This window comes from Paroedura picta, chromosome 8, assembly GCF_049243985.1.
Source record: "Paroedura picta isolate Pp20150507F chromosome 8, Ppicta_v3.0, whole genome shotgun sequence".
Taxonomy (NCBI): domain Eukaryota; kingdom Metazoa; phylum Chordata; class Lepidosauria; order Squamata; family Gekkonidae; genus Paroedura; species Paroedura picta.
In genome coordinates, this window is record NC_135376.1 from 99,200,090 (window position 1) to 99,226,954 (window position 26,865).

The 26,865-nt window shown below is 46.5% G+C and overlaps 2 long non-coding RNA genes across 3 annotated transcripts; one reads left to right on the forward strand and one right to left on the reverse strand.

Moving 5' to 3' along the window:
• LOC143844004 (uncharacterized) lies at positions 1 to 26,601 on the forward strand. 2 transcript variants are annotated; one of them, XR_013233788.1, is made up of 9 exons: positions 1 to 237; positions 13,001 to 13,081; positions 13,418 to 13,535; positions 16,338 to 16,456; positions 17,799 to 17,868; positions 18,980 to 19,058; positions 19,437 to 19,526; positions 20,854 to 20,949; positions 21,657 to 26,601. It is a non-coding gene; the product is annotated as an uncharacterized LOC143844004 (long non-coding RNA). The 2 variants fall into 2 exon arrangements; XR_013233789.1 differs by lacking the exon at positions 19,437 to 19,526 and having other exon boundaries at positions 3 to 237.
• LOC143844005 (uncharacterized) lies at positions 1,219 to 4,210 on the reverse strand. Its single transcript, XR_013233790.1, has 3 exons — positions 3,956 to 4,210; positions 2,603 to 3,835; positions 1,219 to 2,410 (listed from the first exon to the last, which is right to left on the reverse strand). It is a non-coding gene; the product is annotated as an uncharacterized LOC143844005 (long non-coding RNA).
• Positions 26,602 to 26,865: the final 264 nt, after the last annotated feature.

Here is a 26,865-nt window from a genome sequence, read left to right on the forward strand (position 1 = left end):
CCTCCTGCTCCTGCTCCTGCTCCTGCTCTGACCGGCGGAGGGCATGGAGGCGCCGGCGGGCCGTCGGCGGGCTGCCGCTGCTGCCGCTACCGCTTCTGCTGCTGCTGCGCTTGGCCGGGGAGGCGCGGGGAGGATGGCTGCGGCGGGGCTTCTCCTGTGCGCCGCCGCCTGCGCGGGGCCTCCGGAGCGGCAATCCTCCTGCTACGGCGCCTTCGACCTCTATTTCGTGCTGGACACGTAAGTCGGCCCGCGGGCGAACCTGGCTCTGGCCCTGGCCCTGGCTCTGGCCCCGGCGCGACGCTGGGGGCGGGGGGGGGCAGGCGGGGCCCGCGGGGAATCGGCGCCCTGCCTGCCCTGAGAAAGGCCGCCAAGGTACCTCTCCCGGCAGCTTTGGCACCTTCCTGGGGCGGCTGCACCGACAACACGCGTACTAGGGTTACCAACTCTGGACTAGGAAATTCCTGGAGACTGTGTGCTGTTCCCATTGGCTGCAGTGAAAAGGATGCGCAGTAATGGGTTTAAACTACAAGTACAACGATATAGGCTAGATATCAGGAAAAAAATGTTCACAGTCAGAGTAGTTCAGCAGTGGAATAGGCTGCCTAAGGAGGTGGTGAGCTCCCCCTCACTGGCAGTCTTCAAGCAACGGTTGGATACACACTTTCCTTGGATGCTTTAGGATGCTCTGGGCTGATCCTGTTGAGCAGGGGGTTGGACTAGATGGCCTGTATGGCCCCATTCAACTCTATGATTCTATGATTCTGTGACTCTTACTCTCTCTCTCTCTCTCTCTCTCTCACTCTCTCTCTCTCTCACACACACACAAACACACACACACACAATTTCCCCACAGCTAAGTAATCCTCGGCTGCTCCATGCCAGCTTCCGTCAGGTTCTTGTGCCCAGAGTTTAAGATTGGGCTATAAAGCTCGCTGTTTTAAACCCAGGAGACAAGCAGGACTTTGGCTGGATCATGTCCCATGGTTTATTCTACAGTCTGATGGGGATTTTTGGACAATTTTCATAAAGTGTGAACAAATTTTAATTGTGTATCAAGCATTTGTGAATGCAGAAAGTTTGACAACAGTAAGTAATCCAATAAAGAATGTTAACAAAATATCTATCAAGAACTAAAATTCATCATTACATCAACTTGAAAGAACTCCAAACCCACTGATTAAGAATATTGTTGCATTACAGGATGTATTTTTAATCGAATTCATCATTGTTTCAAATGTCTCTCTCAATGTAGCCTGAATTGAAAGACACTGATCACAACTGACAGGTTTCTTATGCCAGATAGTCTTTACTTGCTCATATCGCAGAAAGACAAGAGCTTCAAGGTGACCTTGGAAAAACAGGGGAGAGGGGAGCATTTGTGTTGCTTCTTTCAAGAAGGTTGGGCAAGATGGCTATCGGTTTAAAATGTTTTATTTCATTGTACCTGAAATATACAAATCATTTTCTGGAAAATGAGTCAAACATACTTTTAGCATTATACTTCATATAATAATGCAAATGTCAGAGAATCCATAATGGTACCCAGTTTAATATCCATCATACAGTAACTGGGCATGAAAATAAGTGAGCTGTCAAGGCAGGAATTTTACATTTTAGAATTTTTAAGTAACCTGGATGGTCCAGGATAGCCAGATCTCGAAAGCTAAGCAAGATCAGCCCTGGTTAGTACTATGGAGGGAGACCACTATGCAAAGGCAGGTGATGCCAAACTACCTTGGAAACTAGAAACAGTCTGAGATATTTTACAACTGTCTGTAAAAGGTCTAATGAAAACATTCTGTGGATACATCGGGGGGGGGGGGTAAAAAGGGGTAATACTAACCTTCTTAACAAAATAAGCAAATAAAAAAAGCAGTTTCTACCCCAGAAATAATTCTCAGGTTAACATTAAAATCAAGTGGAGTTCCACAGCCAAACACTGTCAGGAGAGAAGAACCTTTGATTTATAAGGGAAACATATGCCTCTTAAGATGCCTCTTGGCAAATTGGATGCATTTATTGTGCTGTCAAGTCATAAGAAAAATTTTACCCCCTTGACAAATTTTGGGGAACAGTTAAAAATGAAAAAAAAAGTCTGCTCACCCCCTGGCAGATTAGCACGAGCCCCCAACTTAAGAAGCACTTTGCATGCACGACATCAACATAATTTGCAAGTCTGAATGCTCAAAAGCACAGGAACAAGAAGAGACCCAAATCTAACTTAGCAATGACATTTCATTCAGGGCAAATGGCTCTTGACCTGAGGGTTTCTAAACACACTTATGACCTGAAACATCTTTAAGAGGGGTGTGTGCATACAAAACAGAACAAAATTACACACATTCTTTTCTTCTACCACATCACAAAGTTGCACTGCAGAGTCCTCCTCCTTAGAGAAATCTGAGGAAACCTGCAGTGGAAATGGAAAACAGTGTGTCATAGAATGATTCCAGTCCTACCTCCATTTTTTTTTTTTTTTTGTAAATCTGTTCATTTGCCTGCAACAAAAATCATACGGTAAATGTTGTTGCTGTTTTTAAAGCTGAGAGGCAGCAGGGAAAGCTGGCATGTCAATTAAAGCATAGAGGAGCAGAGCACTTACGCTTTTCAAGCCTTCATGCATGAACGTGTCTCCTCCGGGCATTTCTTGGCACAGAATGGCAAGACCTCGTCGGATGGCTTCCCTTGGAAGAGAAGGGCTTTTTAACACTGCTTTCTCTGTTGTGAAGGAGAAAGAGCAAGCCCCCAAAGTCCCAAGAGAATTTACTGGAAGGGTAGAAATAGGAGGGCTCTGGTGGGATAAAACTTGGAAGATTCACAAGAGCAGCTCTGGTTACTGGGGAACTAGCTCCAAACAGTCAGCTGAGGGAGCCCTCCCATCTGTATTGCTTTCCAGGGGAGAGGCCTTTCGGCCCATACAGCTGCATGACTCATGGCAAGAAAAACCCAGTGTCCTCTTTTCCAACAGCTGGAGAGAGGTGGAGAGTGGGGAATGAAATTTGACGCTGTGGTTCCTGGCTCACTCCACTTTCCACACTACTCCACTTTCCACACTACTTTCTCGCATGCCGTATTCAAGCAGCGTAATGTGTGGAGTTCTTATCCCCAAATCCTTCAGTTCTGTCAAAGTTGCCAGCTGTCCACATATTGTTTTATTCTATGCTAATCAGAACTGGCAGAAAGACTAATGGGTGTTTCAGTAATGTTCACATGACTGGTAGATTCGGGTGGGTTGGTCTACAGAAGTGTGCGAACACAAGAAAGCTGATACTTGTTGGCCCCTTGGCCCCAGACTGACATTCACGGCTCCTGATTGGCCCCTTCGAGTTTTTATCCCTGATTCACCCCGCCCCTTTCTCCACCCACAATGCCCTTACTCTTTTATTTTTACTGCTTCCACGGAGTGGTTTACAGATTGTGTGAACTGACCACTGAAGAAGGCCCTCAGGGTCCTTGTGTAGCCATTATTGTGATTCTCTGAAACTGGAGGTGGAAATTCATCTTATGGCTATATATTATGATTTGAGTTTTGAATGGTATCTTAGGTACATCATTTTTAATCCTATGAGTCTGTGCATGGTGTAATAAATAATATTATATTTTAATTTTTACTTTGGGTTCCTGGTGAGATTTTCTTCACCCAGCATAAAAAGGGGGAAGCTAAATCCATGCCTGCCTTTCCCGGGAGAACTGCCAGCTGAACAAAGTGATCCAAAGTTCCACTCTACCATCCACATTCTTCATTGGGGGAAAAAAACACTACCTGTCTTCTGTGAGCTTCATCACTGTGACCCCCCGTGAGGAAAAGATGACGAAAGACATCCGTAACATTGGGCTGTGAGACAAAAAGGGGACACAGCCAAGTGAGCCTACTGGCTGCCCAACCCCATCTGGGGCCTACACAGGAAGAGGAAGGACAAAACGCCAAGCCCTCCACTGCCAGCTCATACTTCACCTCAGGAACTTTTCTGCCAGGCTTTCCACAAAGGAGTAGATTTCTATCCAGTGGTGTTTGACACTTCCAGATCTAAAAATGAAGGTGAACACGAGTGTTAGCCTCAGACTGCAGGAAGAGGGCTTCTTTTGCATTTAGCACTTGCGTCTCCCACAGGGTTGCAGCTCCAGGCTGGGAAACTCTTGGGGGATTTGGGGGGAGGAGGTTGAGGAGTGTGGCTTTGAGGGAGGGGAAGGGTTTCAGTGTTATTCAGTCATTCATTTTATTTATTATTTATAGCCTTAAAGGTAAAGGTAAAGGTATCCCCTGTGCAAGCACCGAGTCATGTCTGACCCTTGGGGTGACGCCCTCTAGCGTTTTCATGGCAGACTCAATACGGGGTGGTTTGCCAGTGCCTTCCCCAGTCATGACCGTTTACCCCCCAGCAAGCTGGGTACTCATTTTACCGACCTCGGAAGGATGGAAGGCTGAGTCAACCTTGAGCCGGCTGCTGGGATTGAACTCCCAGCCTTATGGGCAAAGCTTTCAGACGGCTGCCTTACCACTCTGCGCCACAAGAGGCTCTTATTTATAGCCTTAGGCCATTGCAAAACATTACAAAACAAATACACAATATATACAAAAATTCCAGCACAGTCATAAGTCTTTAAAATTCACATTAAGTTATCAATAAAGTCATTAGTCACAGATCTCACCCTAAAATCAGAGTCCAGTAGCACCTTTAAGACCAACAAAGGTTTAATCAGGGCGTGAGCTTTCGAGTGCAAGCACTCTTCCTCACACCATGAACTCCTTACATGGCAGCGAATATATAGCAAAAATCAGTTCTGTTACATCAGTAGACTGTGTCACAACCAAATACAACCAATCATAATCCTTTGTCAAAACAGCCAATCAATCCCCTAGAATTCAGTGTAGTTTACAAAAACACAGGGAGAGACCAAACTGCTTGTTGTCAGTGATAAAATGCTCTCGCCTCGCCATATGCTGCTTGCCCCATCTGTCTCCATACAACTGTGAAACATTCCTGCCAGGGAATTGCTGGTAACTATCTATCGCAAGGCCAGGGAGTCAAACACAAAATTCCATTACATTGTCATTTCCTTATAGTCATATTATCACAAATAAAATAAATTGTGAAGAATATGGATGCACGAGTTGAACAAGGTTAGCATGAATAGTGAGATAAAAAATCTATGTCCTTGTTGAGTCCTGGGTATGTCATAGTTTTGAGTGTTGTAATAACTTGCTTTTCTGCAATCCCCCTTTCTAGCCTGTTCATGAAGTTAAGTTCCTTTGCAATAAAACAACTACTTTCAGGTCCCTTATTGAGTGTCCTGGAAGGTTGAAGTGTTCCCCTACAGGTTTTTCAATTTTGTGGTTTTCTGTGCTGCCTTTCAGCCATGCTTTTAAATGCTCCCCTTTGAGAGCACACCATGCGCAGAGCTGGGTCCTGATAGAAGCAGGACAAAAACCATTTCAGAAGGCACTGATGGGGTCGTAGCCATATACAGAGACTGCTTTGTTAGAGCTCTGTGTGCCGATGCTCAGGTCTAGATACTGGTTGGGCCATGCCTCAAGACTCAGGTTGTCTGTAGGTGGCAGAGTTCTTCAGCATCACCCAGAACCAGATCAATGGGCTACCAGGCTCAATTTCTTCTCCTGAAATGCAGCTGCCAACCTCCTCTGTGGAGTGGCTTGGAGGGAGGACTAGTTTCTCTGGTCACTAGTTTCACTGGTCACTGGTCACTGTGGTGTTACTGGATGTCAAGTGCTGACAAAACTCACAACAAAACTTCTATGGAAAGAAAGCTTTAATGGAAGTTAGCTCTAGTCACTATTAGAAGTCAAATCTGTCCAACACAGGAACAACAAGCACTTATCAATACAATTCTCCCGCCCAAAACTTGAGTGTTCCCATGGGAGGGGGTGCCCCCTCTCCCAGGTGCCATCCCAGGCTTCCTGCCAGAGGTGTTGAAATTCACGTGGCCTTGGTCAATCCGTTGCGGGCTAGCTGATAAGCCTTTCTCAGGCACCGCAGGATCCTTGTAACAATGTTTCACAGTGAGGGGGAAAATATGCAGTGTGAGCAGATAGGGATCAAAGCAGGCAAATCAAAGGAGACAATTACAAGGCATGGTTACATGGGAACAGTGAGAAGACATGGGTCACAAGGACAAAGCAAAATATGCAACAGGCAAGATAGAGTCACACAGGTTCATCAGACAGAAATCATGGCAGAGAACAGGGGCTGATCCTGACACTGGACTTGAGTGTTGCCCTCGCTCTTTTCACCTTGACTCCCCCTCACCTCTTTCTCTGGGCACAGCATGAACACAACAGTCAGCTGCACAGTCTCTGCACAGTCAGCTGCCTTCCTTCGTAAGGGAGGGCCCATTTTGCCTCCCCAAATCGCTTTGGCTGCCAACCATCTTAGTAGCACAGCCAAGTAAGCTCTGAGGTCATTCTCTGCCCATTGGCCAAACAGAGCATTCTGGCGCACAATGGCCTCCTCTCCTCTTTACAGCAGTAAAGCCACAGCAGCGGCCATCTGTCATTAACTCCAGCTTCATCTGCAGTAACCTTCAGCCAATGGTCCCAACTCTATGGCAAGCATGCATTACCTACATGAAGCTGAGTGGTTTGCAGTCAGCTCTCCATGCAGATCCAATGCACCCGTTGCCCTTGTCTGCGCCACATCCTCTGCTCTCATGGGCTGAAGAGGAGGAGCAAAGAGGCCAAAGGCGTCCCGGATGCTTCTTGTTTCTTCAGCCTTTTATGCCTGAGACCACAAGAGACAAACCTGCCACCACAGATCAAGTCTCAATGCCCACTCTGTGATGTGGCAGAGGGTTGCTAACCTCCAGGTGACTAATCTCCAGACAATAGGGATCCGTTTCCCCTAGAAAAAATGGCTGCTTGGAAGGGTGGGCTCCAGGGCACCATGCCCTTCTGCGGTCCCTTCCTTCCCCACACTTAGCATTTTCCAGGCTGTAGCCCACAACTTCCAACCTCCAGGTGGTGCCTGGAGATCTGCCACAATTCTCTCCTAAGGCTGCAGAGATTGGCTCCACTGGGCTATCTCCCCTTGGACACGGGTAGTGGATGGGAGTACAGTTCTCAGCACAACTTTGGGAAACCCCTGGAGATTTGGGGAGGACAGGGGCCTCAGTGGGGAACAGTGCGACAGTCCAGCCTCCAAATCATGCAGTTTCTCCAGGTGAATTAATCACTGCAGTCCGGAGAGGAGGTGTAAATCCGAGGGATCCCCAGATCCCGCGTGGAGGCTGGCATCCCTAAGGTTGCACACAAAGAATCATAGAATCATAGAGTTGGAAGGGGCCACACAGGCCATCTAGTCCAACCCCCAGATCAACGCAGGATCAGCCCTGAGCATCCTAAAGCATCCAAGCCTATATTGTTGTACTTGTAGTTTAAACCCATTACTGCGTGTCCTCTCCTCTGCAGCCAACAGAAACAGCATCCTGTCCTCCTCCAAGTGACAACCTTTCAAATACTTAAAGAGGGCAGAACATTCTCAAGTCCCTCAACCTATCTTCATAGGGCTTGGTCCCTTGGCTTCAGATCATCCTCGTCGCTCTCCTCTGTACCCTTTCAATTTTATCTACGTCCCTATTTATCATTTATTTATCAAATGGTAGTTGAACCCAAAGAGGTTCAGCCATACTGGACTTAATACTGATCAACAGGCAAGAGTTGGTGGATGAGGTGAAGGAGGTGGGGACCATAGGGGGAAGTGACCATGTAATTCCTTTTGAGATGGGGAGGCAAGGAAGCTTGTAGCCATATGCGGATGTTGGATTTTTGTAGGGCAAACTTTAATAAACTCAAAGACATGATGAAAGTCATACCATGGATGAGAATGCTGGAAGGGAAGGGAGCATGTGAAGGGTGGGCGCAACTCAAACACCCCGTATTGAGTCTGCCAAGAAAACACTGGAGGGCGTCACCCCAAGGGTCAGACATGACCCGGTGCTTGCACAGGGGATACCTTTACCTTTACCACCAGGGAAGCTGAGCTGGGAGTCACTGGCGAGAAGGTTATGGCAAAGGGTTTAGGACTGAGGCCTGCTATGCCTCTGCAGAACAGAATCAGAGGACTGAAAACAGAGATGAACAGATCCCCTTCACCAGATGTCATGTTTTAAAGGAGGATGTCTCTGCGGAAGACCATTTGTTTTGCATGTTGAATGATGGTCCCAGTTACTGAATCTGGCAGTAGACAATGTAGACAACATGAAAGACTCTGAGACCCTGGAGAGCCCCTGCCAGTCTGGACAGACAATGCTGACTTTGATGAACCAGGAGTCTGACTCAGTAGAAGGTGGTTTTGTGTATACTCCTCCTTGTCCAACATAAGTTTGGAAATAGTCATCCAGAAAATAAAAGTCCATTTTTGAATCACTGGGGCTTTGTCCCCCATGCCCATGTTTTCATAATGGGGTCCTGCATGGGCCTGAAAGGGGAGGGGCACATTGAAGCTTTGTTGACCCTTTGAGATGGACAGTGCAGAGAAAGAGAGAATAGACAAAAGCTCCTCTTTTGGGAGATGGGCTGCTTGCTGTTGAAGATACCCCCTTCCTTCAGGCCTGCCCTGAAGCCTCCCCTGCCTCCCTACCATGTGCCCCTTCCCCCTGCCAGCTGTTCATTTTGTTCTTTACTCAGATCTCTTCCCTGGGACTCAGTGTTGTTGTTGTTAGGTGCGAAGTCGTGTCTGACCCATCGCAACCCCATGGACAATGATCCTCCAGGCCTTCCTGTCCTCTACCATTCCCATTTAAATTTGCACCTACTGCTTCAGGGACTCCATCCAGCCACCTCATTCTCAGTAGCTCCTGCCAAATGCCATTCCCTCCCCAGCCATTTCCTTGAGCCCCCCTCTGCCCTTGTTAGTAGCCCACCCAACTTTGCCCCTTGCTGAAGGGATTGTCAACCTCCAGGTGAGGCCTGGAGATCTCCTGGCATTCCAAATGAGCTCCAGACTTCAGGATTATGTTTGTTTATTTATTATATTTATATACTGCCCTCCCCAGAGGTTCAGGGCGGTTTCCCTGGAGAAAATGGTAATTGTATCTAGGATTGCCAGCCTTTATGGCCCCTTCCAACTCTATGATTCTATGATTCTATCCAGGAATGGCCTTCTACTTTAAGGGCCTTTTCTACACCCAGACCTATTGTGGTGCAGCAGACAGCCTGGAAGTTGAGCAAAGCTTTTTTCCAGAATCTAGGTTTCACCAGTGAGATAGTGGATGCCATGTTGTAAGCAAGGAGACCATCTACTAGACGCATATACAACCATACTTAGCACACCTTCCTGACCGGGGCCTTCAAAAAAGGCCTGATCATAGGACATCATAGACTTCCTGTATGACAGGAGGCAGCATCACTTGAGGGCTAACACTCTAAGAAGACAAGTTGCAAATCTGAATGCCATTTTAGGCATTGACCGTTCCAACTCCCTGATGACAAAAGCATATGTCAGATGTTTCTCAAAGGGGTCAAGTAATCAGATCTGCCGACCCAGCATAGATTCCCAACATGGAAATTACCTATAGTTCTTTGCGCCTTAACCAAGCCTTCTTTTGAAACCACCCGTCAGTCCAAACTGAAGTACTTGTCATGGAAGGTGGCCTTCTCGTGGTCACCATGTCGGCCAGGTGGATCCCCGAAATGGCCGCCTTATCATGCAGGAAAGAACTCTGCTCCTTCTGAAAGGATGCAGTCAGATTACAGATGGATCCTAGCTTTATTCCAAATGCCTCTTCACACTTTCACCGCAAAGAGCCGGTGGTCCTCCCTGCTTTTTACCCCAAACCGCGGACACAAGGGGAGAGGGTATACACTGGATGTGCGATGGGCCCTGCATATCTACTTATGCAGAACAGCAGGTTTGGACGCATTGTTCATCTTCCATGGCAGGACAAACATTGATTGGAAAGTTTCTTCGGCCACCATCGCCTATTGGGTCAAACAGTGCATTATCAGAGCCTATGAAGTCCAGGGCAAGATTGCTCCAGGGAAGATCATGGCACACTCTACTTGTGCCATAGCATTATCCATGGGCTTCTCCATCAGTGCACTGGTGATGGAGATCTGCCGTATGGCTATATGGTCTTTTTCTCCACCTTCGTGAGACACTACCACAGAGATCAATTTGTCTCTCTGGAGGCTGACTTTGGCTGTCGTGTCTTGCAACAAAATAACTCTAGAGTGAATGCGACATGTAGTCTCCCACCCACTCCCCACCCCCGGCACAGTTTGGATACTGTAACCACTCTGGATGACTTCGGCCCTACTGTAGGAGAATGAAACATTGGTCTCACCTGAAGGTTTCTTCTCTCCAGTGGGGCGAAGTCATCCACATCCTGCCCAAGGGATAAGAGTGCGCATTCACACATGCACACACTCATTAAATAAATAAACAAACAAACATTAAATAAACAAACAAACAGAACATATGAGAATGCAGCAGGTCTTGGGAACAACTGGACGGTCAGGCTCTGGTCACCAACTAAGTAGCTGCAAGAAATTTACCTTGCAATTACCCTACCTAGACAAGTAAAGGCGTGACCTAACTACTCTGGATGACTTCGCCCACTGGAGAGAAGAAACCTTCAGGTGAGTCCAATGTTTCATTTTATTGACCATTTATTCTTTTATTTTATGAGCCTCTTGTGGCGCAGAGTGGTAAGGCAGCTATATGAAAGCATTGCCCATGAGGCTGGGAGTTCGATCCCGGTAGCCGGCTCAAGGTTGACTCAGCCTTCCATCCTTCCGAGGTCGGAAAAATGAGTACCCAGCTTGCTGGGGGTTAAACGGTAATGACTGGGGAAGGCACTGGCAAACCACCCTGTATTGAGTCTGCCATGAAAACGCTAGAGGGCGTCACCCCAAGGGTCAGACATGACTCGGTGCTTGCACAGGTGATACCATTACCATTACCATTACCATTATTCTTTCATTTATCTGTCTCTATCTATCTTCCTACCTCTGAAAGAACCTGAGAAAGAACAAAAATGTGCCAATAGGTACCAGTAATGACAATTCAGAATAGCCATCAATTAGCTCAAGCCATGAAAATGAATTCCTTGGGGATTTCAAATCAGCAATGAGAAGGCCTCTTAAACTCAGACAGCTCTGGGCTTCTTCCTAAACATAGTCTGGCTTGATGCCTTCCTGACTTCTTCTGGTGAGTCCTTCTGCATGAATGGGCCCACAGCTGAAAAGGCTGAAGCCCAGGATGCTCATAGTCATTCAGGAGGTGGGACAGCAAGAAAAACCAAGAAGGACTGCAAAGGGTGTACTGGTTCTTTTTATTTATTATTTATTTATTTATCATACTTATATACCGCCCTCCCCGGAGGCTCAGGGCGGTTTACATCATAACAGAGAACAATACATAAAACAGTCTGTAACATGTATAACTGATAACTAATAATTGTAACCAAAATAACAGCACAATATAACGGTATAACAATATAGTACTACAAACAGGTCCAGGGCTTATTGATGGGATTCTGAGGGGGGTGGTTTATTGATTGAATTCTGAGGGGAGGTGGGGGGGAGCAGGGGCCCTTTTGAAAAGTTCATCAAATACAGAGATATGCAAGAGTCTCTCCTGTGCCCCTGCCTGCCTCTTCTGCATTCATCCGCTTCCTGATTCTGTAGACTGGAAACAAGGCCAGCTCCAAGGTTGGAGTATTTGGAGTGCAGAGCAGTACCCACGCTTTGGACTGACCCTGCAAACACCTCTGTTCAAAGCTAGCAGTCAATGCATGTGCCTTCTGGAATGTCTGGGGGTTCAAGGGGTTCCTTCTCTCCCAGCCTCTTTCTTTTTTGGAAAGGATCTAGCTATTTATCTGAAGTTGCAGGTATTTTGTGTACTGTAAGCTGGTTTGGGAACTTTTAAAAACCATACTTGCAATAAATTAACAATAAATAAAAGTGCTTCACATGTCCACTTCCTTCAGTGGGTTAGGGAGTGTGGATGGTGAAGCGGAAAGTCCTTGAATGAGGATGTGCTTCCAGCCTTATGCTTGCTGGGTGCCCATGACACAGCAGGTTAGGGTGGAATTGTTGTAAGACTTCCTGCGATTAATATCTCTGCAACGTTGTGAGCATTTCAAAAGTGTTATGTAGAAGATATGTAATTATTTAAAAGATCGGCATCCCTTACAAGACTATTATTTCCTTTCCCACTTCCTTACTCCCCAATGGGGACCCAAAGGGGCTCCTGTCATTCTCCTGTCTTCTGTTTTATCCTGACAACAACCTTTTGAGGCTGAGAGGGAGTGACTGGCCAAAGGTCATCCAGCAAGCTTCCATGACAGTGTCGAACCTGCCCTCCTAGTCCACTTTAGCCACTGTATCCCAAGTAAAGGCTGTGGGTGCCAGGATGCCTGCCGAGTGTCTTTAGAAAGTGGGTGGGGGAAGGTGAAGGTTTTACTCAGCAAAGTGTTTGACTCCACACTGGAGATTTGCTTAGCCATGCAGATTTTTTTAAACTGTTGCTTTGGCTGCTTCCACAGTACAAGGAACTTCACTGTGTGACTGAAGGTAAGCTGCGGCAGCCATTTTGTGGCTGGCCCAACTTTAGGATTGCCAACTTCCTGGTAGGGCTTGGAGATCTCCTGGAATTACAGTTGATCTCCAGATGACAGAGATAAGTTCCACTGGAGAAACTGGCTGCTTTGGAGGATGGACTCTATGGCATTATACCCTGCAGAGGTGCCTCCCTTCCCAAAACTTTGCCCTCTGCTCCCCCAATCTCCAGGAATTTCCCAACTAAGTGCTGACAACCCTATTTAGCCTCCTGCAGTGAGCTGCACCCACTGCACTGTGTCAGAATTCCAGAGGTGCCTGCAGGACTCAAAAAGGTTGGGGAGTCGCGAGTAAAGTTGTCTAAGGAAGCATTAAAAAATGACCACTCAGATTTCTTGTTTGATACTTGCTCCTCTCCCCTTAGTTTTCTTTCCTAGCCCTTCTTTCCCCCTCCCTCCCATTGATGATGCTCTGTCTTTGCAGCTCTCATCCATTGCAGATGGCATAGACTATGTTTTTCCTGTCACGGGAGGTTTTTATGTCCTCAGAGGAACCATTGATTCTGTAAGTGCATATTCCAGAGGCCCAGTAAATACCCCCCTTAACTGAGAGCCAGTTTGGTGTAGTGGTTAGGAGTGCGGACTTCTAATCTGGCATGCCGGGTTCGATTCTGCGCTCCCCCACATGCAACCAGCTGGGTGACCTTGGGCTCGCCACGATGCTGATAAAATTGTTCTGACCGGGCAGTGATATCAGCGCTCTCTCAGCCTCACCCACCCCACAGGGTGTCTGTTGTGGGGAGAGGAATGGGAAGGCGACTGTAAGCCGCTTTGAGCCTCCTTCGGGTAGGGAAAAGCGGCATATAAGAACCAACTCTTCTTCTTCTTCTTATTTGATCAGCTCAGTCAGTGTGAAGCATCCTCAATGAAAGGCAATTCCATTCGTTCATATCAATAGATTCTGAAGAAATCTTGTATTGAGATTCTGGCTGCTGAACCGTCAAGCATCTGTGCAGGAGGTAAGTTGACAGAAAAACAAGATATTACCACAGCAAAGCAAAACACATCAGATGGCAAAATGTGAATAATGCTGGTGCTCTGCTCTTTGAATTTTCTGTTCTGATTTGCCACATGATTTGGTCACAGAACCATATTGACTCTTTATGGATGATGGATAAATTGAAGTACTGCATTCTGGATTTTCAGATAGTTAGGTGGATAGGGAATTGGTTAGAGAACCGCACTCAAAAAGTTGTTGTCAATGGTGTTTCATCAGACTGGAGGGAGGTAAGTAACGGTGCTTGGCCCGGTACTTTTTAACATATTTATTAATGATCTAGATTAGGGGTAGTCAACCTGTGGTCCTCCAGATGTTCATGGATTACAATTCCCATGAGTCCCTGCCAACAAAGCTTCACCAGAAAGCTGGCAGGGGCTCATGAGAATTGTAGTCCATGAACATCTGGAGGACCACAGGTTGACTACCCCTGATCTAGATGAGGGGGTAGAGGGACTACTCATCAAGTTTTCAGATGACACCAAATTGGGAGGACTGGCAAATACTCCAGAAGATAGAGACAGAGTTCAACAAGTCTGAACACAATGGAAAAATGGGCAAATGAGAACAAGATGCAATTTAATAAATGCAAGTGTAAAGTTCTGCATCTGGGTCAGAAAAATGAAAAGCATGCCTACTGGATGGGGGATACACTTCTAGGTAACAATGTGTGTGAACGAGATTGGTAGTCCTCCATTTGTATTCCAATCTTTGCATGCTGGGGTGTGTGTGTGTCTCCTACATCCCTTTCCTACATCCCCGCCTACAACCACGGAGACACAGTAATATGGGGTGGACAGGATCCGCAAACAAAATTGGTCCCCCATTAGGACACTGGAAGTAGCAGAGCATGCTGCTCCACTTCAATGCACTGGTGGCTGCCGGCATGGCCAATGCTATGAAGAATCAGCCTGTTACTTCTTCAACAGGTGCATGGCTATATAAGTTAAGCAGTTCAGGCACAAGTTGAACTTTGATTTTCTCTTAACTGCTAAATACTAGATGAAAGATGAAGATTAGTTATTCCATTTGCCATGAAGGCCTTTAGGTACTCTTCTTCATTCAGAACAGATTGAATGAAGCCACAACTTACCACGATTTGTAACTGGTCGTGTCTGAAAACATGGAGACTGAACCATCCTGTAGAGGTAACTTTTTTTTCTGGTGTTCCTCCAACCTTCATGCCCTATTTCATTCTCTTGCTATGGCCACTCATTTCTAAAGCACTGAATCTCCCCACCCCCACCCCATCAAAGGTGCATGAGTGAAAGGGACCACTATCCTTTTCGATTGCTGACCAGACAGCCACTCAGGTTCTTGGCCTGTCCTCCCCCAGGCAACAGGGCTTCTAACATTATGCATTACAGCTCTATTCTGGAAGATGCCAGCCTGCTGAAAAGACTAATTCTATTTAATTTTGGGCTGTGGCTCTGCTGGCGTCCTTTTCTTCCTTAGTTACTGTCAGATTCAAAATTTCTGATGTTGACAAGACAGCGGGAGGCGAAAAGGTCAGCCTGGGCCTAAGCTGGTGTGTGCTGGCTGGGCTGTCAGCTTGGCTCCCACTGCTCTGATGAGGAGATGACGGTTTGCATCCACACCTGGGAGTTGACGGGGCTGGTTGGGTGCCACATCCAGTGCTGCCTTTCCATCAAGCCAGCCAACGGAAGCTGTCAGCCAAAGCTGCTGGGAACCAGGACTCCAAGTAGAGCAGCTCGGAGCAGCTCAATTGCTTTGAACTGGGACAATGGCATGAGAGAGACGCACACGCACCCCAGCATGCAAAGATTGGAATACAAATGGAGGACTACCAATCTCGTTCACACACAGTGTTACCTAGAAGCATATCCCCCATCCAGGAAAGGTGCGATGGTTTTTTTTCTTTGCCCAAAGGTGGGATTGTGTGGCAATGCAATCCCACCTTCATGCAAAGAAAAGAAATGCCCCATTCAGCCCTGTGGTGCTGCGAAGCATCGCAGAGCCAAGTGGGACATTGTCTGTCCCCTTTGGGCCACTGCACGCCCCACTCTTCCATGTACTCATGGGCTTGTGGTCAGACAGACCCCATTGGCCTCCATTGAAGATCAAAGGCAACGGAGAACCTAACACACACCAGGCTCAGGAGGGGGCTGGGCCAGCGCCAACGCTGTATGGCCGCAGGGGTTAGCCCCACTGCCCTATGGGCACTAGCCCTGTCTTTTCTGCCCATGCTGGGTAGGGCAGGACGATTTCCTCCTTCCCTGCAGCCAATCCTACCAAAAGTCCCAGAGGGGCAGAGAGAGTGCTGCCTTCCCTGCTGGGTTCTTGGGGGCACTCAGCATGTCCAGAAACTCCTCTCCCAGAGTTGCTGAGCCCCGCTCTGGTGCAACATCCAATGTCCAGTCAGAAGTCTTGTTTAGCAGTCGAGAGATTAGTTTTAAAAATGGGGGCTCTCTGGGCCCAACCTCAAGGTTGGTAACTTTATTTTTGACTAATTTAGTTTTTATGTACTGGCTGTCCTAACTGCAAATTTCAACTTGTGAGATCTTGCATTTTTCATAACCTGCCTTATTTGTTTTATAAGCTACCTTGAATTCTGCAAGGCAGAAAGTCAGCCAAAAAAAGCATTTTAATAAATTAATTTATTAATTTGGGGATTGAACGTGGGACCTTCTGCATGCTGAGCAGATGCTCTTCCACCGAGCCACCACCCCTCCCCAAGTCATCCCATTGCCCTTCCACAGAGCCCCTGCTTCCTTCTAATCTGAGAATTTGGGGTTATTTTCAGAATCCTACCAAGGGGTGGTAAAAGGCAATGGCTTTTATCATGCCAAGAATCCTGACCAAGTGCTCTGCAGCTTCAAGATCAACAGCACGGTGATGCTCAGTGAGTGAGCTAGCCCTTGGGTAAGTGTTGCTGTTAAGTACGCTTCTTCCAGACACAGCCCTGGTAATTAGCGAGGGGAGTATGGGGGAAAGGTTTACTGCCTAAATATCAGTGTGACAGATGGATGGTAAAGCCCCCTCCCCCCAATAAAAACAGCTACTCTGGCTGTGTTTATTAGCCTCCTTCCTGGGACAGACTCTTGACTCCCCTTTTCTTATCTGGCTTTCTGGGAAAACAGTTCTGAGAGGATTTTTGCCCCTCAGATCTCATGGTCTCTAAGAAGGCCTACCTGATGACTATTCATGACTGGATCTCACATCTTTTTAATCTTTTTAATCTTTGCTAAACAGCAGCTGGGGATGAAGGGGAGAAAAGGGTTAGGGTCAAGGCAGTGACTGAAGGTGGGGATGTACACAAACTGGCACTGGCTCTCCAGGTTCTCAGGCAGAGGTCTTTCACATCAACTACTGCTTGGTGCTGTTATGGATCATGCAGTGTAAAATTTACAAGACCACAACAAAGACAGCTAAGCAGCAAGAGGATTTATTTAGGATACATGTTTGCATGCATGGAGAGAAAACTAATTGGTGCATTCTCTGAAGTCTGCATCAGTGCAGCTCATTTTTAAGACCTTGATATGTCATCATGAGGTATCCTGACGCTCACTCCCTCACTGTCCCTTTGACCAATCAGGTCGATGACGAAGGGCGTACAATCTGACCTATCACGGATAGCTATATATCTTATTACAATTTTCTCTCTCTTTGTTTCAAAGAATACATTCCTTTATATGGAGAGATGCTACATTCAGGAGCTATCTGCTTTTGACAAATTCAAGCTTACTTCGAGAGACAAAGAAATAGCTATACACATAGTGCCACAGCAGCCAACAATGAACTCAAGATACATTCCGCCTGACCTAAAAATAAACCATAGACAGACTGTGTCTAAAGTGTGTTCCACAAATCTATATTTGTGTTCTCAATTGTGTTCCACAAATCTATATAATCTATATCAGTGCTTTTAATTGGAGGTGCTAGGGATTGAACCTGGGACCTCTTGCATGCCAAGCAGATGCTCTGCCTGTGAGCTGCATCTCCTCCCTGTCTCCTGTTTTGGCATTTCTCCAGCATTTCTAGGTGTTGGGAAACATGCACCAGTGGACAGGGTAAAGTGCCCCTTTCCTAACATGGTGGTCTTTATCCAAATAGCACCCACAATGCTATTTAAGCAACATTGAAGGAGGTGGGAGAGCTAATCACCAGTCTTCACCTCCTCTAAATGGGCTTTTGCTTCCAGGGAGTTTTCCATTCTGTTCATTGTGTACAAAGCAATGATGGAGTCTTGGTTTCTTTCCATCAGATGAAAAGCCAACCATTGTGCAAGACACGTATTTGCTGTGCCCTGCTCCTGTACTGGAAGATGTTGGACAGTGAGTAGATCATATTCAGAGTCCAAGCTGAGAATGGTGCTCAGGACTTTCCCCCAGACAGCACAGCAAATGTAGAAGCCATGGAAACAGGCTGATAGTCTTTTTGTTTGTTTGTTTGTTTGTTTGTTTGTTTGCTTGCTTGCTTGCTTGCTTGCTTATTGTATTTATGTACCACCCTCCCCAAAGGCTCAGGGTGGTCTACATGAAACAAGAAACGATACAGGTAACTCCATTTGTAGTACAAGGTGATAACAATAACTAACATAATAACAACAATAACGTTAAAGAAAGGTGGCAACTGCAAAGATCATCAGTTCAACTCATACTGAGGCCCAGTGGGTTGGGCGAATTTGCAGTAGTCATCGCAGGAGGGAGGCTTGGGGGCCAATGGGGAGCAGTGGTTTAGGTCGACCTCAACCAAATGCCTGCAGAGGAGCTCCCTTTTGAAGGCCCTACGGAACTGTTCAAGTTCCACCAGGGCCCTGATCTCCTCTGGGAGCTCATTCCACCAGGTGGGGGCCAGGATGGGGAAAGCTTTGGCCCTGGTTGAGGTCAAGCAAGGCCAGGGACCATCAGGAGGTTGGAGGTGGGTAGAGTGCAAGGCTTTTTGAGGGGTGTAGGTGGAAAGGTGATCTGTCAGGTATACTGGGCCCAGACCTTAAAGGTGCCCAGACAGTTTCCAAGAGACAAGAAGAAGAGTTGGGTCTTATATACCGATTTTTCTCTACACAAAGGAGCCTCAAAATGGCTTACAATTGCCTTCACTTTCCTCTCCCCACAACAGACACCCTGTGAGGTAGGTGAGGCTAAGAGAGCCCTGAAATCACTGCTCAGTTAGAACAGTTTTATCAGTGCCGTGGCGAGCCCAAGGTCACCCAGCTGGCTGCATGTGAGGGAGCGCAGAATCGAACCTGGCATGCCAGATTAGAAGTCCACACTCCTAACCACTGCACCAAACTGGCTCTCGCTTGGCCAGCCTAAATAGGCAGCAGCACAGATTCCTGTGCCTATAATTTCTGAGGAGTAGGAAGCATCTTCCTTGGGATGATGGCGATGGTGGGCAGAGGGAGGCAGCAGCTCTGATACCGCATTTCTCTTTGTCCTGCTCCAGGGTGGTTTATCTGCAAATCAGCATGAACAGCGGCCTGACTTTTGTCAGTAGTTCTGTCAGCATTACCAGCGCACGCTGTGTAAGTATGTGCCTGATGAAGCCCGGAACACTAAATTGGGAGGAAACGGCTGCACAGCATCTTTGAGGGCAGGCTGGAAGAGAGGGTATCACAGTATCAAGATCTCACAGAACAACTTCTTGTCCTAGCTCAAGGCCAAGAGTCCTCCCCCTCCTGAGTTGCCAAAAGCCTGACCAAATGTTGGTGTTAATGGGGGGGGGGGATTGCGTGTCCAGGGGTCCCGTGACACACGGCTCCAGAAGGTCTAGTGTTTGAGCCTGCATTCTGGAAGTGTGCAGCAGAGTGTTGCTCAAATCATAGCAAACCTGGTTACAAATATAGCTGTGGCCTTGTCAAGTAACTCTAATGAGCTCTCCTCTTCTCCATTTCTATTGGTAGCATTATCCTGTTGCCTGTTCTCTGTCTCTCCTTGCCTGGGAATGGCCTCCTTGGCTCTTCTCTGCTTGCCATGCTCTTGGCCTTGGTACCGTAAGTGTAGCACTTTGCTCTGTTCCACTCTCTCTTTGCTTTGGAATCCTCTCCATCTCTTTCTTCCAGCCTTTTCCTGTGGCCTTTCTTGAAGACAGCTGGATGATTTGACACTTTGGGCACTGAAAGGGCAATCTAAATGTAATATGAGCTGTGTAGTAGTCATCTACATGTGCAGGCAAACTCCCCAAAGATGGTCTGGGGGCATAGTGCTAGAGTGTGTGTGTGTGAACATACATGGGTTCATGGAACTGCTGCCTTCTACTGAATCTGACCCTTAGTCCAGAAGTGCCAGTCTTGTCTATCCAAACTGGTGGTAGTTTTCTAGGGTCTCAGGCTGAAGTCTTTCATCTACAGCCTGGTTCTTTTTCACTGGATTTGCTGAGGACTGAACCTAGGACTTTCTAAATACCAAGCAGATCTTTTACCCGTGAGCCACAGATCCCTCCAGTGACTGTGATTCAGTAAGAATGCTGCTGTTCACATGATACATTCAAATCTGCCTTATGCTGAGTCAGATCCTTGGGCTTTTTGACTCAGACTGGCGGGTGGAGGTCTGGTCCTTTCAACTGTAAATGCTAGGGATTGAACCAGGGACCTTCTGCATGCAAAGCAGATGTTCTGCCACTGAGCCACAGCCCCTCCTCACTGGCATGTGGCTGCTAACACAGCAAGCTTGCAAAGGCAGCACACACCTGGGATGGGACATAATGAACAGCCTTACTTGGAACTGTTGTGTTCCTTTCCTATAGATCTGACTAGAACAGTTTGGTGAGAACCCTTGAAAAAGCCAAGACCTGGGAACTTTTAACAAAGAATCATGGAAACATATACAGATACAGGAACATCCATTTCCTGGCCAAAGGTCTCCCTAATGTATCTGGCTGGCCAAATACATGCAACCTATTGGCTGCTTTTCAGTCGTTACTAGAGCTTGGAAGTCCACTGTACCTGAAAAAATTCATATTTGGTCTGCCTGTGCTGGCAAGTACCTGCAAACTGTGCCCTGAGTTTTCCTGGCTTTGCCACATTGCAAGAGAGTTCTGGTGGAGAGGTCTCTGAAATTACCTGTGGCAATATTGACTTCATTGCAAACCTCCTGGTGGGGCCTAGAAATATCCCAGAATTGCAGCTGATGATCTTCAAGCAACAGGGATCACCCCCCCCCCCGCCCCAAGGAATGGCGGCTGAGGCGAGCAGATTCTAGGAGAGCATTGTAACTTTCTGAGGTCTCTACCCTTCTCATGCTCCACCTTCAAATCTCCAGGGATCTTCTAGAGTTGGCAAATCTGTATTACTAACTCAGAAATGTCTGTCTCATTTGCAGTTCACTGGGACAAACCTCTTCATTGCAGTTTTAGTTCTCTTCCTACTTGTGGCATTTACTCTTCTCTGGTGGTTCTGGCCTCTCTGCTGTACCTTGGTAAGTGTGGGATTCTGTTTGGCTAGTGGGGAGGGTTAAAGAGCAAGAGGAGGGCAGAGAAAAACAGCAGGGGCCAGCAGGGAGGGGGTGGGGGTGGTGTCAAAGGAAGACAGAGCTCACAACAAGTCTTCTATGAAAAGAACGCTTTAATTGGAAGTAGATCTGGATACTCAAACATCTGAAGTCAAGTGTTCTATATCGGGAGAGCAAGCAGTTATAAATACAATTCTCCCGCCTAAACCAGCCCTGTTCCCATGGGAGGGGTAGTTTCCCCCTGCCAGGTGCCATCCTGGGCTTCCTGCCAAAGTATCTTTGTTGCCACGGCCTTGGTTTGCTCCTGCCTCAGTTTGTAGATAAGCTGTTTACAGGAGTACTTGCAACAAAGTATCACAGCAGGGGAACATGCAGTGTGAAAAGCTCAGGGGCATCAAAGGGAGGATAGAGGTTCAGAGCCATAGGCACAAATGGTTACATGCGTGAAAAGCACTAGAAGGTACACACACACAAAGGTGGACTCTCTCTGGTTAGCCTGGTCCCATGATGGCAGAGAGCAGGGGACTGATCCTGACAGGTGGGGAGAAATTGAATCCCCACCTTTCTGTTCAGCTGGTTGTTTGTAGCAGCCTGGTCCAGAAGAGCAACTGGAAAATTCCCTCTGTTTTTGATTCGTAAGCTTGCTGCTATTATTTTTATTGTTTATTTATTAGATTTCTTATCCGCCGCTCTCAGAATTGACTCATGGCAGATTACAACAGGAATATATCCCCAATATATAAAAACCTTAAAACCAAATCCCCAATCTACTCCGGCGACAAGAAAAATAAGGCCTCACTCCTCTACCTCCCCATGTCCCCCCTTCCATGAAAGCTCTGGCAGGGCCCTCAGCTCTTCCAGGACCTCATTCTACCATGTTGGGGCCAGGACCGAAAAGGCCAGGCAAATCTCTCATGGACCAGGAATCACAACACCTCAGTACCCGCAGAATGCAAAGCCCTGCGTGGAGCATAAAGCCCAGACCGCAAAGGGCCTTAAAAGTAAAAACCAAAGCCTTGAACTTAGTCCAGGCTGCAACTGCCTCAGCACTGGCTGGATGTGGGTCCTCCAAGATGTTCCAGTGAGGACCATAGCTGCTGCATTCTGCACCAGCTGCAATTTCAGGGTCAAGGACAAGGGTAGGCCCACATAGAGTGAGTTACAGAATTAAATCTTGGAGGTGACCATTGGATGGATCACTGTGGCCAGTTGTTCCGGGGAAAGGTAGGATGCTAGTAGCCTCAACTGGCGAAGATGGAAAAACACCAGGCGCACTACTCTCATGATCTGCGGTGTTAAAGAACATGGGGGAGAGGACTACCTCCTGCGGAACTCCACATGGAAGTTGAACGGGGCGAGACAACTCATCTCTCACAGCAACCTTTTGTGTCTGGTTCCTTAGGAAGGAGAGCAGCCATTGAAGGGCCATCCCAGATATCCCGGCCCCAGCAAGGCAATGGCTCAAAAGCTCATGGGCAACCACATAAAATGCAGCTGACAGATCTAACATTACAATGGCAAAATTGCCCCTATCCAGCTGGTGCCAAAGATCATCCACCAAGACAACCAGCCCCATCTCCACCCCATGGTCAGGACGGAAGCCCCACTGGTATGGATCAAGTACCAAAGTTTCCTTCAAGAAATCCATGGCGGCTTTCTCCACCACCTTGCCCGAAATACAAGATGCGAAACCAGGCGGTAGTTGGATGGGTGCCGTGGATCAAGTAATGGTTTCTTCAGCAAGGGTCAGATGATCGCCCCCTTAAAGCCTCAGGGAACTCTCCAGTAGTCAGGGAGAGGTTGATAATATACCTGAAAGGGCCACCTATCCGCTGGTCTCCTCCACGGAGCAGCCAAGATGGACAGGGATCAAGAGGGCCCTTACTGAGCCTAGTAACTTCTCCACTTCGATCAAAGAGAGCTGACCATCACCTCCTGTGATGGCCAATGGGCCTCCAGTTCCCTATCTGTAGGTGCGAAGTTGTGTCCGACCCATCATGACCCCATGGACAATAATCCTCCAGGCCTTCCTGTCCTCTACCATTCCCCGGAGTCCATTTAAGTTCACACCCACTGCTTCAGTGACTCCATCCAGCCACCTCATTCTCTGTCGTCCCCTTCTTCTTTTGCCCTCAATCGCTCCCAGCATTAGGCTCTTCTCCAGGGAGTCCTTCCTTCTCATGAGGTGGCCAAAGTATTTGAGTTTCGTCTTCAGGATCTGGCATTCTAAGTAGCAGCCCGGGCTGATCTCCTCTAGGACTGACCAGTTTGTTCGCCTTGCAGTCCAAGGGACTCGCAAGAGTCTTCTCCAGCACCAGAGTTCAAAAGCCTCAATTCTTTGACGCTCGGCTTTCCTTATGGTCCAACTTTCACAGCCATACATTGCAACTGGGAATACCATAGTCTTGACTAAACGCACTTTTGTTGGCAGGGTAATGTCTCTGCTTTTTAGTATGCTGTCTAGATTTGCCATAGCTTTCCTCCCCAGGAGCAAGCGTCTTTTAATTTCTTTGCTGCAGTCCCCATCTGCAGTGATCTTGGAGCCCAGGAAAATAAAATCTGTCACTATCTCCATTTCTTCCCCATCTATTTGCCAGGAATTGAGAGGGCCGGATGCCATGATCTTCGTTTTCTTGATGTTGAGTTTCAAGCCAACTTTTGCACGCTCCTCCTTCACCTTCAACAGGTTCTTTAGTTCCTCTTCACTTTCTGCCATTAGAGTGGTATCATCTGCATATCTGAGGTTGTTGATATTTCTCCCTGCAATATTGATCCCAATTTGTGACTCATCTAACCCTGCCTTTCTCATGTTGCGCTCTGCAGACAAGTTAAATAGGCAAGGCGACAGTACACAGCCTTGCTGAACTCCTTTCTCAATTTTGAACCAGTCAGTGATGCCATGCCTGGTTCTCACTGTTGCTTCTTGACCTGCATATAGGTTTCTCAAGAGACAAATAAGATGCTCTGGTATTCCCATCTCTTTAAGAACTTGCCACAATTTGTTGTGCTCCACACAATCAAAGGCTTTAGCGTAGTCAATGAAGCAGAAGTAGACGTTCTTCTGATTTATTGCATTTCTTTTTCTTGGGGATGCTTTTAGTTGCTGCCTCTTGTACAATGTTGCAAACCTCCGTCCATAGTTCTTCAGGCACTCTGTCTCAGATCTAATTCCTTAAATCTATTTGTCGCCTCTACTGTATATTCGTCGGGGATATGATTTAGTTCATACCTGAGTGGCCTAGTGCTTTTCCCTACTTTCTTCAATTTAAGCCTAAATTTTGCAATAAGAAGCTGATGATCTGAACCACAATCAGCTCCTGGTCTTGTTTTTACTGACTGTATAGAACTTCTCCATCTTTGGCTGCAGAGCACATAGTCAATCTGATTTCTGTGTTGACCGTCTGGTGATGTCCATGTGTAGAGTCATCTCTTGTGTTGTTGGAAAAGAGTGTTTGCTACGACCATTGTATTCTCTTGACAAAATTCTACCAGCCTGTGCCCTGCTTCATTTTGTACTCAAGGCCAAACTTGCCAAACTAGTCAGTTCCCATTGCATATTAACCCTAACCTAACAGTTACTGCTGTCTTTCTTAAGAAAGTCCAGGTAATTGCTCCACTGTTTGTCATATTCTTCTGGTGGTTTCTTATTAACCATGTTAGTGAGTCTTGTCATTTTTGCTAAGTCCGCTAATTTGTCTAGCCATGTAGAAATAGTTGGGGTCTCAGTCACCTTCCAATGCTTCACCCACACCAACCGCGCCGCCGTAGTTGCATGGAAGAAGAAGTTTCTAGAGGAACTTGGTAAAGCACTTGGATGAAAACTTAGCAACATGGATTCAGGCTTCATTGGGTATCGCATTTTAAATATTTCCTGTAACACCATATATATTTTAGCCCAATACTTTTTTGCTTTCTCACAATTTCACCACATATGATAAAAGGAACCTATTGCTTTATTAAATTTCCAGCATTTATTATCAAACCTATCTGAGATTTTTGCTATGACCTTTGGAGTAATATACCACCTATAAAACATCTTATACCAATTTTCCCTTAAAATCTGACTGTTGGTTTGTTTAGGAATTTTGATCCATACTCGTTCCCTTTCCTCCATAGCAATTATGGAACCCAAATTTTGCATCCATTTAATCATACAGTTCTTAACTTGTTCCGACTCGGTCTCATATTTCAAAAGTAGTTTATAGATCTGGCCCTGTAGGTGTGGTTTTTTGAGCAATAACATGTTTTCGAAGTCACTAAGAGGTGAGTTTTTGTCCACACGGATCTCAAAGTCTGTTTTTAATCTAGATTTCAATTGATTATACATCCATCATAGTTCATATCCTTCTTTGTTTAATACTTGCAGGCTCTTGAGCTCACCCGTTCTCGTTAGCAAGTCCTTGTACATTGGGCATGTTATTCTTTTTTGCTGCTGTCTGGATAAATATGCCTCTATTGGCGATTTTAGTAGGTATGATGGAGAGCAGAGTCTTTTTTCGTATTTGTTCCAGATCTTTAAGAGAAATCTTGTCCAAAAGTTGACCTTGGGCTTTTCCTTTCCTTTTGTTTTCAGGGAGGGCCAGAGCATTTCATGAAAACTTTGCTTGCTATCTGCCTTTTCCAACACCAAGTCTCTTGTCATTGGTTATCCAATGACAGTTATCCAATCTGCCACTGCTGTCAGTGTACCCGCATGTAGATATAATTTTAAATTTGGGACACCCTGTCCCCCTCTCTTCTTGTCATCTTGTAAGATTTTAAAGGCAATTCTTAGCCTCTTATAATTCCAGATGAACTTATTTATTTCAGACTGCCATTTATTTACCATGGAGTCATTGATATCTATTGGTAGGGTTTGAAAAAGTTAAATTTTGGTAATATTTTCACTGTGGTCATTCTTACTGACCACGAAAGGTTCAAACTGTTCCACTTCTTAAAGTCCTGTTGGATTTGTAACCAAAGCTCCCCATAGTTGTTTGCAAACAAGGTCTCAGAACGGTAAATTTTATAATCCATGTTGTGATATTGGTCTATAAGCATGCGGTGATGATGAGTTCATGCCTTCTTTGTATATGAGTGTTATCGACACTTGCTGCCACGATTTGGGAAGTGATTTTCCAGAATTGTCCACTACCTCATTCAGCATCTGTGTCAGAACTGGTAATAATATATGATTTAATTTCTTATAATAGGTTGCAGAAAGGCCATCTGGGCCTGGAGCCTTGTTGAATTTCATAGCTGTTACCGCTTCGGCCACTTCCTGGGCTGAAATCTCTGATTTAATATCTTTCATTGCTCATCTGTAAAGGTTAAGGATGAGATGCCTCCAAGGTATTCCATACAGTCAGGTACAGTTCCTTCATCTGTTTGGTATAACTTTTAGAAAAAGTTTGAGAGACATTGTTGTATTACGGTTCTCTGCAGTGGAAAGCATCTGGGTGAAAATAAGCGAGGGGAAAACAAACAGTGTGGTGGTTGGTGTCTGCTACCGACCGCCTGACCAACGAGAGGATGTGGATGCTGCACTTTGTGAGCAGCTTGAGAAAATATCCAAACGGCAGGACCTTGTCATCATGGGTGACTTCAATTTCCCAGATGTGTGCTGGGAAACTAACTCTGCGAAGCGTCCTCAGTCATGCAAGTTTCTGACCTGCCTGGCTGACAATTTCATTTATCAAATGGTAGATGAACCCACAAGAGGTTCAGCCATACTGGACTTAATACTGACCAACAGGCAAGAGTTGGTGGATGAGGTGAAGGAGGTGGGGATCCTAGGGGGAAATGACCATGTCCTCATAGAATTCCTTTTGAGATGGGGAGCCAAGGAAGCTTGTAGCCAGATGCGGATGTTGGATTTTCGTAGGGCAAACTTTAATAAACTCA